Source organism: Neomonachus schauinslandi, chromosome 11 (genome assembly GCF_002201575.2).
Source record: "Neomonachus schauinslandi chromosome 11, ASM220157v2, whole genome shotgun sequence".
Lineage (NCBI taxonomy): Eukaryota > Metazoa > Chordata > Mammalia > Carnivora > Phocidae > Neomonachus > Neomonachus schauinslandi.
The window spans coordinates 50,306,961-50,319,221 of record NC_058413.1 but is presented as its reverse complement, the minus strand read 5'-3'; the positions used below and the strand labels follow the sequence as shown (position 1 = coordinate 50,319,221).

The following is a 12,261-nucleotide window of genomic DNA, read 5'->3' as shown; positions in this document are numbered from 1 at the left end:
AAGATGAAGAGTGTGAGATATGCCAAAAGTTCTAATATTCACAAAGAATATCAGAATAATTCCCCTTAAGAATATATTAAAAAGAATGTGTATTTTCGGGGTTAAGCATCTGCCTTCAGCTCAGGTCATGATCTCAGGGTCCTGGGATTGAGCCCCATGTCGGGCTCCCTGTTCAGCCCGAATCTTCTTCTCCCTGTCCCTTTGCCCCTCCCCCTGCTTGTGCTCGCTCACTCTCTCTCTCTCAAATAAATAAATACTTTTTTTTTTTAAAGAATATGTATTTTTATCTCTTTGTAAACAGAAAGTGAGATCCCAGGTCATCTACTCCAGGCATGACTGCCTTAAACCACACTGCTATTAGCTATATGGTCTTCCACTTCCTGGCATCCCTGGGCTAGAAGACCAGCACACGTGGATTTCCATCCCCTTCATCATTTCCTATGTCATCGCCCTGCTCGGGAACAGTCTGCTCATCTGCATTATCCTCACAAAGCGCAGCCTCCATGAACCCATGTACCTCCTCCTCTGCATGCTGGCCGGAGCGGACATTGTCCTCTCCACGTGCACAGTACCTCAGGCCTTGGCCATCTTCTGGTTCCATGCTGGGGAGATCTCCCTGGATCACTGCATCACTCGGTTCTTCATCATCCATACCACCTTCATCTCTGAGTCAGGGATCTTGCTGGTGATGGTGTTTGACCACTACATTGCCATATGCTACCCACTGAGATACACCACTATTCTTACACATGCTCTGATTGGGAAAATCGGTGTGACTGTCTTTCTGAGAAGTTCTGTACACTTTTCCCCATATTTCTTTTGAAAAGATTGATTTTCTGCCACAATAATGTCATTCCACACACCTTTTGTGAACACATTGGCTTGGCCAAATATGCCTGTCATGACATTCGAATGAATATCTGGTAGGGATTTTCCATCCTAATGTTAACAGTGGTTTTAGATGCTGTGCTAATTTTTGTTTCCTAGGTGCTGATTCTCTGTGCTGTCTTCTGCATCCCTTCTCAAGATGCTCGCCACAAAGTTCTCAACACATGTGGCTCCCACATCTGTGTCATTGTCCTCTTTTATGGGCCTGGAATCTTTACAATCCTTACTAAGAGGTTTGGACACCACATTCCTCCTCATACCCACATCTTGTTGGCTAATCTTTGCATGCCCCACCTTTGCATGCCTTTTGCCCCACCTATGCTGAATCCTGTCATTTATGGGATCAAGACCAAGCAAATCTGGGAGCAGGTGGTTCATGTGTTGTTTATAAAGCAGAAATCACTTTGGTTTAAGAACTGAGTTTTCAGGGCACCTGGGTAGCTCAGTCGTTAAGCGTCTGCCTTCAGCTCAGGTCATGATCCCAGAGTCCTGGGATCGAGCCCCGCATCGGGCTCCCCGCTCTGCGGGAGGCCTGCTTCTCCCTCTCCCACTCCCCCTGTTTGTGTTCCCTCTCTCGCTGTGTCTCTCTCTGTCAAATAAATAAATAAAAATCTTTAAAAAAAAAACAAACTGAGTTTGCAGAATCCCTAGCCATCTATGAAGTGGTCTCTGGAAGTGGTGCATAGGGAGGATCCACTGAAACACTCGGAAATGGCTCAGTGAGTTCTGTGTCTGGAGCAAGTTCACCAGGGAAGTTGCAGGACTTACTCCTTTGTCATCAAAATAACCTGAGCACAGCACCCCGTTGGACTGAGCAAGCCCGCTCCCACCAAGACGCTGGGACAGGATTGCATTGATTTTCAGAAGTCATATATCCTTAATGACTCTAGCATGATCTTTAGAAATAGATGAAGTGAGAGCAGTGCTCTGGCCTGGGATTTTGTTCGGCTATTCCTCAGTGAGTTTCTCAAGCTCTGAGACATCTTGTGAGGTCTCTAGACAATCATATACTCCTTAATGCCCTTCATTCTGGCTAATGACATTCTCAGAATCAGTGATTCTATGTTTTGTAGTTATTCCTATTATATTATAATTTATATCCTGTCAACATGAAGGTCTGTAATGAGAGAATGTAAATGAATTGTGTGTTTTGTATTTGGCAGAACAACGCCTGAGGAGACTGAGGTAATGGAGACTGGTCCCTCCTGTGGTTTCTGAGGGCTGATGTGTGCTGGGGGGATGCTGAGGAGGGGGCTCCTCCAATCTCAATGTCAGGCCGTGTTCTTCAGTGATCCCCTCTTCAGTGGGGTAGTCAAGGCCTTTAACGACCTGACTCTTCACCTCCTTTACTGCAGCACTGCCCATGTCACCTCCGAGCGACCGGAGCATCAGACTCACCAGGCCATTTATGCCTCACCTTTCCCAGGCCATGCCATGTTCTCCATGTCCCTGCTCTGCCTTGGGATAACCTCCATCGGCTTGTGGAAAACTCCTATTCCTCCTTCCACACCCACTTCTCATCTCTTCTCCTCTGTGACTCTCTCCACCCACAGCTCCTTCCCAGTGTGCTCTTTAGTTGATACTTCCTCTTGAAGAAAGATAGTGTGTTGTCCATGTTTCTTTTTTAAATATGTATTTAATTAAAAATCTATGTCCCTTGTAGAAAATATTAGAAATTATGAAAAAAAGCAAACATGAAATGGAACTCATAAACCCATAAACGTACAGCCCCCAAGCAATTTTATTGTTAAAATTTTGTCTCCTATGTTTATATATCTATATCTATATCCTTACATATCTACATCTGCATCTGTATCTCTATCTGTGTCTGTATTTTTTTCTCCATCTGTATCTATAGCTTGATCTACTCCTTTATCTACCTGGAAAATATTATCATATGATACATATATAAAATATTGATTGTACTATGTATAGGGTTTTTTTTTCAAATTTTATTTTATTTTATTATGTTATGGAGTCACCATACAGTATGTAGAGGGTTTGTAACTACTTTTCTGGCAGTACTTGTTGACATTGTTTCTAATACATATGCATTTATATAATCAATTACTGTGCCTGCATAGTATTTTATTGCAGGGTTTTACTATACTTTATTTAACAAAACATTATTCTTTTAGGCCCTTTTTGCAAGGCATTATGACTATATATTTACAGATTTAAGGCTCAATTCTATTTGATGTTTAAGTATACAGTCCAGATATGTTTAGATAAATTTTTTGTAAGTATTGTCTTTCAATATAAGATGCAAATACTCAATGTAAGGCGACTGGAAAACAACAAAAGTATAAAGAAAATCCCTAGTCAGAAGAAAACTACTGGTGACTTTTTGGTATATTGACTTAACATTTGTTGTTCTTTGCATATATTTTTTCAGACATTTTAAATATTTTTGGACATTTGGACAGTTTTTAACTACATAAACAAGACTTCTCCGAACGTAAATCTTGTGTTTCAATTTTTATTTTAAGGATGGAGTCCTAGAAATGCTATTGCATATTTTATAGAATTTTTTTTGATGAATCCTATAAAAATGTACTCAGAAAGGATGCATAATATATCTCTCTGCACTAACAATGGAGTTGAATATTTTTCTTTAATTTTTTTTTGCCATTTAAAAGGACAAAAATATTATACTGCAATTTTTACTTTTAATTGTTTTGAGGTTAAATTGTTTAATTATTTTTAATTGTTTTGAGGTTAAATATATATTAGATAGCCATATCTCATCTTACAAAGTAATAATAACTACCGTTTCTTGAGTACTTATGTTCCAGCTCCCATGCTAAACATTCTATGTACATTACCTCATGTCACCTTCACTTGCACTTCGTAAAATAGGTCTTACAGATGAGGAAATGGAAACTTAATGGAGGAAAATGTCAGAGGCAAAAACAAATCTGTTTCTTTTTTATTTGTCACGTTTGTGCTCTTGACTACTAAATCACCCAGATGATTTTAGCTGTCTTTGCTTTTGCCCATTTAACTCCTGAAAACTCTGTGTTGTCCATATCTCTTTTCATGATTTTTAAAAAGTGTCATAATAATATGTTTTCATTCTCATATTAAATATTTATCCAGTATGTTTGTCTTTTATTTTTAACATTTTTATAAACTGATTTAAATATTTAACGTGTTTAAGTATATTAATAGCTGTATGTATGTCGCTTCTGTCTTTTCCCTTTGCTTAATCATAGAGAATTCACCTTAAGCTAGGATTTGAGTATTTTTCACATACATTTCTCTATTTTCACTTTCTCATCTCTAAATTAGGATTATTTTGTAAACATTATAGAATTCGTATAAGGATTAAATGACTTACTATATGTAATGTGCTTAGAATGGCATCAAGCATGTAGTGTTATATGTATTTGCTATTATAATTATTACTTTTTATTTTCCCTTGTCTTCAGATATCTTTTTTCACATTTAACACGTGCAAAACATCTTTTAATTTTGAAGTAATTAAATATTCACAGGAAGGTGCAAAATAACTATGTACTGGAAGGTCATGCTTATCTTTCAACCAGTTTTCCCCTGTGGTAACATCCTGTGTAACTATAATACAATTATCAAAACTGTAAGGTTGACATTGGTACAAAACCATAGAACTCACTAGATTTCATCAGTTTTACATGCACTACTTGTGTATGTTCTGTGTCTGTGTGTGTATAATTCTTTGTGTGTGTGTATAGTTCTAAATAATTATATCACATTATAGACTCACAGAACCTCCACCACAATTAAGATGCAGAATTGTTCAATCACTACATATGATACCCTTTTGTAGCTTCACCCACACCCTTCTCCCTCCATACCTAGCCCCTGGGAACCACTAATTGGTCCTCCATTCTACAATTTTGTTATTTCATGAATGTTATGTAAATGGAATCACACAGCACATAACCTTTAGAGACTGGGTTTACTTCACTCAACATAACTTGCTTTGAATTCATCCAAATAGTTGTGTATATCAGTGGTTTATTTCTTTTTATTGTTGAGTGGAATTCCGTGGTATTCTACCATGGATGTAGAAAGGATGTGCCAGAGTGCTTTTAAGCATTCATATATTAAATGACATTTGTGTTCTTTCCAGTTTGGGGCTATGAATAAAGCTGCTATGACCACTTGTGCACAAGTGTTTGTGTAAATGTAAGTTTTCATGTCTGTGAGATTAATGCTCAAGTGTGCAATTCTGGGTCCTATGATAAGTTCCTATTTAGTTTTATAAGAAACCACCAGTCTGTATTCCTGAGTGACTTTATCAGTTTACATCCCCACGAGGATGTATGAGTGATCCTGTTTCCGTGTGTTTGCTTGTCATATTTCTCCTCAGTGAAATACCAATTTGTGCAATTTGCCTGTTTTCCAATTGAATTATTTGTGTTTTTACTGTTAAGTTTGGGAGTTCTTCATATATTCTAAATACAAAGCCATTGTCAAATGTATGGTTTGCAAATCAATTTTCCCAGTGTGTAGCTTGTCTTTTCATCCTCTTAATGGAACTTTCTCAGAATAAAATTTTAATTTTTAAAACTTTTTAAAGTTTTTAAATTGATAAGAACTCCAATTTATTGATTTTTCCTTTTTTGGGGTTGTGCTTCAGAGTCATCTTAAAACTCTTTGTCCTGCGTTAGATCTTCGGGATTTTCTTCTGTTTCTCCTAAATGTTTTATGAGTATTTGTTTTATCTTTACTTCGACTTTGAGCTAATTTTCTTTTTTTTTCCCTTTTTGGCCTATGGATGTTCATTGCTCCAGCATTATTTGTTGACAAAAGCTGTTCTTCCTCCATTCAGTTCCTTTTGTGCCACTGTCCAAAATCAGTTGGGCATATTTATGTAGGTCTGTTTTGTGGTTTTCTATTCTGTTCCATTGATCTCTGCATCATTCATCTGCCAGTGACACACTATGTTGATTATTGGGGCTAAATAGTAAGCTTTAACATCAAGTAGAGTGATTCCTCACACACCATTCTTTTTCAAAATCATCTTGTGTATTTCAGGTCCTTTGCTTTTCCTTATAGATTTTAGAATAAGTGGGTCTATGTCTACAGAAAACTTTGCTGGGATTTTGATAGGAATTTCATTAAATAGATAGATCACATTTGGAAAGATCGACATCTGATCTCTTCACTATGTTGAGTCTTCCAATTCATGAACCGAGTATTCCTCTCCACCTACTGAGTTCTCCTTTGACTTACTTCATCAGCAATCTAGTGTTCAGCATATAGATCCCATACATATTTTGCTAATTTTATACCTAAGTACTTTTTTTTCTTTTGGTATAGTTAAAAATGGTATTTTCTCATTTCAATCTCCACATATTTTTTAATATATGAGGGGGAGATGCTGAGAAACTCAAAGTTTACAGACTTGAGGAGAAGACAGACATTAAAAATAAAGCTATAAGAAGGCATTTGAATTACACTTGTGATAATGGAGGACATTGTTAGGTCCTGTGGTCAGAGATACTTACCTGAAGGAGGAGCCTTTAATGAGAGATATGAAGGATTCGTTAGATTTGGTTAAGTGAAGTAGGAGGGGCAGAGACTTCTGGAGAAAAAAACACACAACAGGAGAAGGAGCTTGGCTCTGGTGAAGTATTGTAAGAGGGGCAGCAGGAATGGAATACAGTGAGTGGCTTAAAATAAGACCAGAGGTCTCCGTCACCCCTTCACTAAGTGCCGGGTAGACATCGTTAATAAATTAAGTTTTAATCCTAAAAGCAATAGACACCCAATGAAATGTTTTACTTTCAAGGATGGCATGATCATATTTCCATTGTCAAAGAAAATTTTGGTTATTCTGTGAAGAATATATGTTGGGTAGAATGTGTTAACCGGGAGAATAATTAGGAAGCCATAGGGCAGAAAAGAGGTGATGCTGGTGTGGAAAATGATGCTGGAATCTGAGAGGGAAAAAGTAGATGGAATTTTAGATACATATAATGAAGAGAACTTATCTTCTGATGGCATCTGGAGGGCAGGTGGCCCCGTGTATTTGTGTGGGTTTGCGTGAGGGGCCTGAGTGGAGGGAGAGTGGTGCATGGGTTCTCCAGCCCACCCAGAGCTCATATTCATTTTTAATCTTATCTCTTCTTGAATCTCCAAATTGACCCCAATCTAGGCTTCCAGAAAGGTCATTCCTGGCTATGCAGTTTGTGCGAGGGGTAATTGTCATATGGATATGAAAAAAGACACATGTCAGTGTGAAACAGCTCATTCCTGGTGACCTATTTATCTAAATCTGTAACTAGCTGTCCATTGATTTTATCCTGGCTTCTGATCTTTATGATTTGAATGAATCATTTTAAGAATACATTTTAGTGTACCTTAACCATGGTTACCTTGGTTTTATTTCAAGAAATAGAAGAAGTTGATTTAAAAATCACAGATAATTTAAAAATTTCATCTGATTGTAAAAGAAATCATCATTGTAAAAAAAAAAAAAAAAAACTTATTCTAAAACCAAAACTTTATTCTCTTCTTATTCCTTGCTGCCTTTTTAAGCAAATTAGTTTGCTTAAAAAATAGTTAAATATTATTAATAAATAGTTAAAAATTGATTTGATATTCTTTTTCCAGGTGTAGAATTAAAACAAACAAACAAACAAAACATTGTCCTGTTTGGTGTTATCAGAACTTCTTAGATCTCTGATTTGGTGTTTGTTGTTATTTTTTGGAAAATTCTTGGCCATTTTTACTTCAAATATTTCTTGTGGTCCTGCTTCATTCTCTCTTTTCTCCTTCTAGTATTGCAATTATACATATATTACATATTAAGAAATTGTCCCACAATTCTTGGACATTTTCTCTTGTTTTCCCTTATCATTCCTTTTTCTCTTGCATTTCATTTTGTTATGGGGAATTCTTTGGGCATATTCCATAATGGTTCTTTTACCCTCCCTCTGCCAGAGAAAAGACAGGACTCCCCCCCCCCCGGTGGCTGCAGACCTGATTTGGTTTCCTTGGAAATAAATTCCAGGACTCTGTGAGGTGGTCCCCTGTGGCAGTTTGTCTCAGGAATTTCTCACCGTGGAGCCATCCATACTCGGCCTCCAGCAATTCATTAGAACATTAGAACTACCATTTTTAATGTGCCTATTAGTTTATGATTCATGCAACTTCTCTAGGTAAGCAGATGGAGGCTGTTATTCTCTGTGCTAACCTATCATCTGTTTCTAGATTCCAGAGTGGTGGTTTATCCTGTGGCCTCAAGTCTCTGTTGAGTCCAAAAAAAAAAAAAAAAGTCATGGATGTTCAGTTTGTTCTTTCTTTACATTTTTTTTTTTTAATTTGAGTGTAGTTGACACACAATGTTACATTTGTTTCAGGTGTACAACATAGTGATTGCACATGTCTATACATTACGCTGCACTCACCACAAGTGCTGCAATAAATATAAGGGTGCATATATCTTTTTGAATTAGTATTTTCACTTTCTTTGGGTAATTACCCAGTAGTGGAATTATTTGGGTCATATGGTAGTTCTATTTTTAATTTTTTGAGGAACCTCCGTTCTGTTTTTCACAGTGGTACATCAGTTTTAATTCCCACCAACAGTGTATGAGGGTTCCTTTTTCTTCACATCCTCTCCAACACGTTTTTTGCCTTCTTGATTTTAGTCATTCTGTTCAGCTTTTTTCTTTAAAAGTTAGAAGTAATGACTTTCAAGTTCTTCACATGTTGGAACTAAAACGGCAAGTCTCTGATATTCTAATTCTCAGTAATTCTCTTTCACTAGAGACTCTTTCTCTCTTTGCCCAGCTAAGTGTCCATTTTTCAGTTTACTTGTTCACATCATGACTTAGAGTGACAGAGGAAGGCTCCAGAATGCTGGGACTAGTGCCCACATCAGTGGTGAAGGTGGGTCAGTGTTGCTTTTCTCCTGGCGAGCGTCACTCATTCAGGTCAGGAATGAGGTAGGGCCTGTACTGTGCCTCCAGCGAGAGAGATCAAAAGGTGTCGCCATACTTGGTAATATCCCCAGGTCTTCTGGCATTTTCATTGCGGACTATCCCTTACCAACGTCTGAACTGAGACAAAGAGAAGTAATGAGCTGCTTGACCAAGTAGTTTCTGCTCTGATCCCTTCCTTGTCAGGAATTTTCCAGTTCCCCAGCTCCGGGCGACCTTTGGTGAGGGAGAGGATATCAAATCAGACACATCCAATCTCTCCGTGTAGACACACGCCCTTACCTCCAGCACTCCTGCATGGAAACTGTCAGAAATCAGCTTGTAACTATTTCCTTTAGACCCCTGCATACCAGTTTATTACTACAATGCTGCGCTGGCTCTTGAATTATTGACAGATAACTCTCCAGAGATATTCAGGTCTTTCATTCTCTGAAATTCCCAGTCCCCAGTTCAAGATGAGAAAGTGGTTACAGAGAAAGAAAAAAAAAAGAGACTTGAGATAGCAAACTGGAAAAAAAGATCTACAAGCTACAGGTCATGATCTTTTCCACAGAGCCCCCGGGCCCTAGAAATGGCGCCGTCTGCTGACAAGACCACGAACCTGCGGGCTGCTTTCAATTTTTCCAATTTCAGGGAAGGATCAGAGAAGGGATTTGAATTTAAAATAAAAAAAAATCCTGTGGGTGCCAAATGTGGATTCTCACCACCCAGGAATCAGTTCTAGGACTTTCTCCTTCCTATCATCTCTGAAAGTGTATGTAGCAGTAATGCCATCTGGTATTTCTGGGGCCTTAGGTCTGCGCTGGGCCATAATTAGAGATGACGTGTCCACCGTGGAAGTTTGGGGGGCTCAGGAGAATCTCAGGGCATAAGGAGCTTCAGTCCACAGGACTGTCCATGGACAGTGAGCAAGCTGCAGTAACTAGAGACATCACCAGAGGGCGATCAGAACCTTCTCAACCCTGGGAACTGAGCTCCTCGCTGGAAATAGACATAAGATCTGCACTCATCTGTGTGAAATTCTAATGATCTTCCCTCTTGTCTGAGGACGATGCTGGACAATCTCTTGATCCTGACTGCACCCTAGATCTGTTTTGTTTTTGTTAATCTCAGGACCCTCAACCTTTCCCACTCTGCAGTGCCTCTCCCAGGCTGTGTACGTACCCAGTGCAGGTGGTTCATCTAGTTTCCCAAAGGTGGGAGGAGAGGAATTGCTTTTCTCCTCAGGGTTGCTTTGCCACTGAGACCCTACAGGCAAAGTACTATTTCCCAAGTGCTTTAAGTTATTCTTGAGAATATTGGACACTTAAGAACAAAGGTCATAATTGTCTTCAAGTTGTTTGGTGGTGGGCAGAGGGCACCTCATGGTCCATAAGTAAGTGTTAATTATCTTTCTACCAAAATGCTATTATGCCAAGTGGTCATCTTTAACACACTCATACAATTTTAGAATATTTATATTTAATGTGGGATATGAGTGCATTCTTATTGTGTTGTAAGAAAGCTAAGTTACACAAACAAACAAGGCAAAAAGTAGCACAAACTAACAAAATTGTGAATGAAAGTAGTTCATTACAGATAATTAAAAATAGTCAAAATAATTACACGATTCAATGCTAATAAACTCTAGAATTCTGTGAAAAATAAAAAAAGTCCAATATTCAAAAAACAACCGGAAAAGCTTCACAATGAAATAAAAATTAAAAGATGTACACAATTATCTTCCATGTTCAGGGGGCCTTATGCATACTGATATTTGACCCAGGCTTCCGAGTTACTTCTACAAGTGAAGGCTCGCAGAGCAGAGAGCCCAGCTAGGCCCTGCCAGGGGAGAGTGTGGGTCCCATGGGGATAATGGGAGTTAAGTCAGGGGATCTGGGAAAACTGACACTTTACTCCTGCCCTGGTATGTTTGTAGTGGTTGACATCCTCCTCCAGATAACTCCCTAGCTCTCTCCCTGCCTGTGTAAATGAGTCTTGATGATGTTGACACTTGTCCCCCTCTTGTGGCCTCTCTTCTGTTTACCTAGAGCTCCAAGTACAGTCCCATGGAACTATGTGCAGATTCCTGAATACACCGAACTTGCTTATCCTTCCATCCAGGCCATTCCTGTCTTCTGGAAGCATAGCTCAGCTGACAGTGACATGCCAGAGAAATTCTTGATACCCCAAAAGGAGTTTCCAAAAATGCCATCTTGTTCTATCTTTAATATATTACATGTTGGTAGATGGTTAGGGAAATAATAAAAATATGGCAAAGTCATAGCATGCTTGCAAGCCCGTTGAATTCATAGAGAAATCAGGTTTTAAGAAAAATAGAGGAAAAAAAACCCAAGTGTATAAAATTAGTGACGAAAATTGGATGTTATTCACACAGAAATGATGGACAGTGCTGAGGTAATTCACACACCTAAACTAATGATTTACACACCTAAACTAACAAATCTGTCTAATGATTTGTTATCTGAATGATGTAAATTACCAATATTGAATTAAGGATAAACAAGCCTAAATGGGTAATTATTGACTCCTTAAAAGTGGTCATAGCAAAAATCTAAATGTAATAGATACAGATATTTTTATGGGAAAGTTGTTAAAATTTCAAACAATTTTTTAAAAGATTTTTTAAATTTTATTTATTTGTCAGAGAGAGCGAGCACAAGCAGGGGGAGTGGCAGGCAGAGGGAGAAGCAGGCTCCCTGCTGAGCAGGGAGCCTGATGCGGGATTTGATCCTACGGCCCTGGGATCACGCCCTGAGCTGAAGGCAGCCTCTTAACCGACTGAGCCACCGAGGCGTCCCTCAAACTATTTTTTAATTGTCTTTCTGCTTGGGGCTTATCCTTGGGCCCCAAACACGAGTCAGATGATGAGGGAGGGCAGAAAGAACAATGGTACCTTGGAAAGCAATTCCAGAAGTGGCACTTTTTATGTAATGTGCTCTCAAGGAGCCCAGGAGACTAGGATTTCCTTGATGAATACAAACAGAAAATTAATCCATCAATTTATTTTCCTCGTGTGCTCTTCATGGAGGCACAATGTGCTGAGATCATCCTGTGCCCAGAAAGGGTGGTGACTTCTGATAGGGACACTCCTATTCAAGATGACTTCCTATCAGATGTGGTGTCAAGGTTATCTCAATTTCAAAGCAGTCCTTTCTGTCCAAGGCCCCAAAGGCCCAATTCACCACTTGAGGCCATTGGTTCTAAACCTCAGACTCACATAAGAATCACTTGGAGAGACTACATCAAAATAAAAAGCTTCTGCACAGAGAAGGAAACAATCAACAAAACTAAAAGGCATAGGGAATGGGAGAAGATATTTGCAAATGACATATCTGATAAAGGGTCACTACCCAAAATCTGTAAAGAACTTATAAAACTCAACACCCAAAAAAACAGATATCCAACTAAAAAATGGGCAGGAGACATGAGTGGACAT

The 12,261-nt window shown here is 38.7% G+C and overlaps 1 pseudogene; it reads left to right on the top strand.

The window, feature by feature from the left end:
- The first annotated feature begins 332 nt into the window (after nucleotides 1–332).
- Nucleotides 333–1,308, top strand: LOC110576439 (annotated as a pseudogene).
- Nucleotides 1,309–12,261: the final 10,953 nt, after the last annotated feature.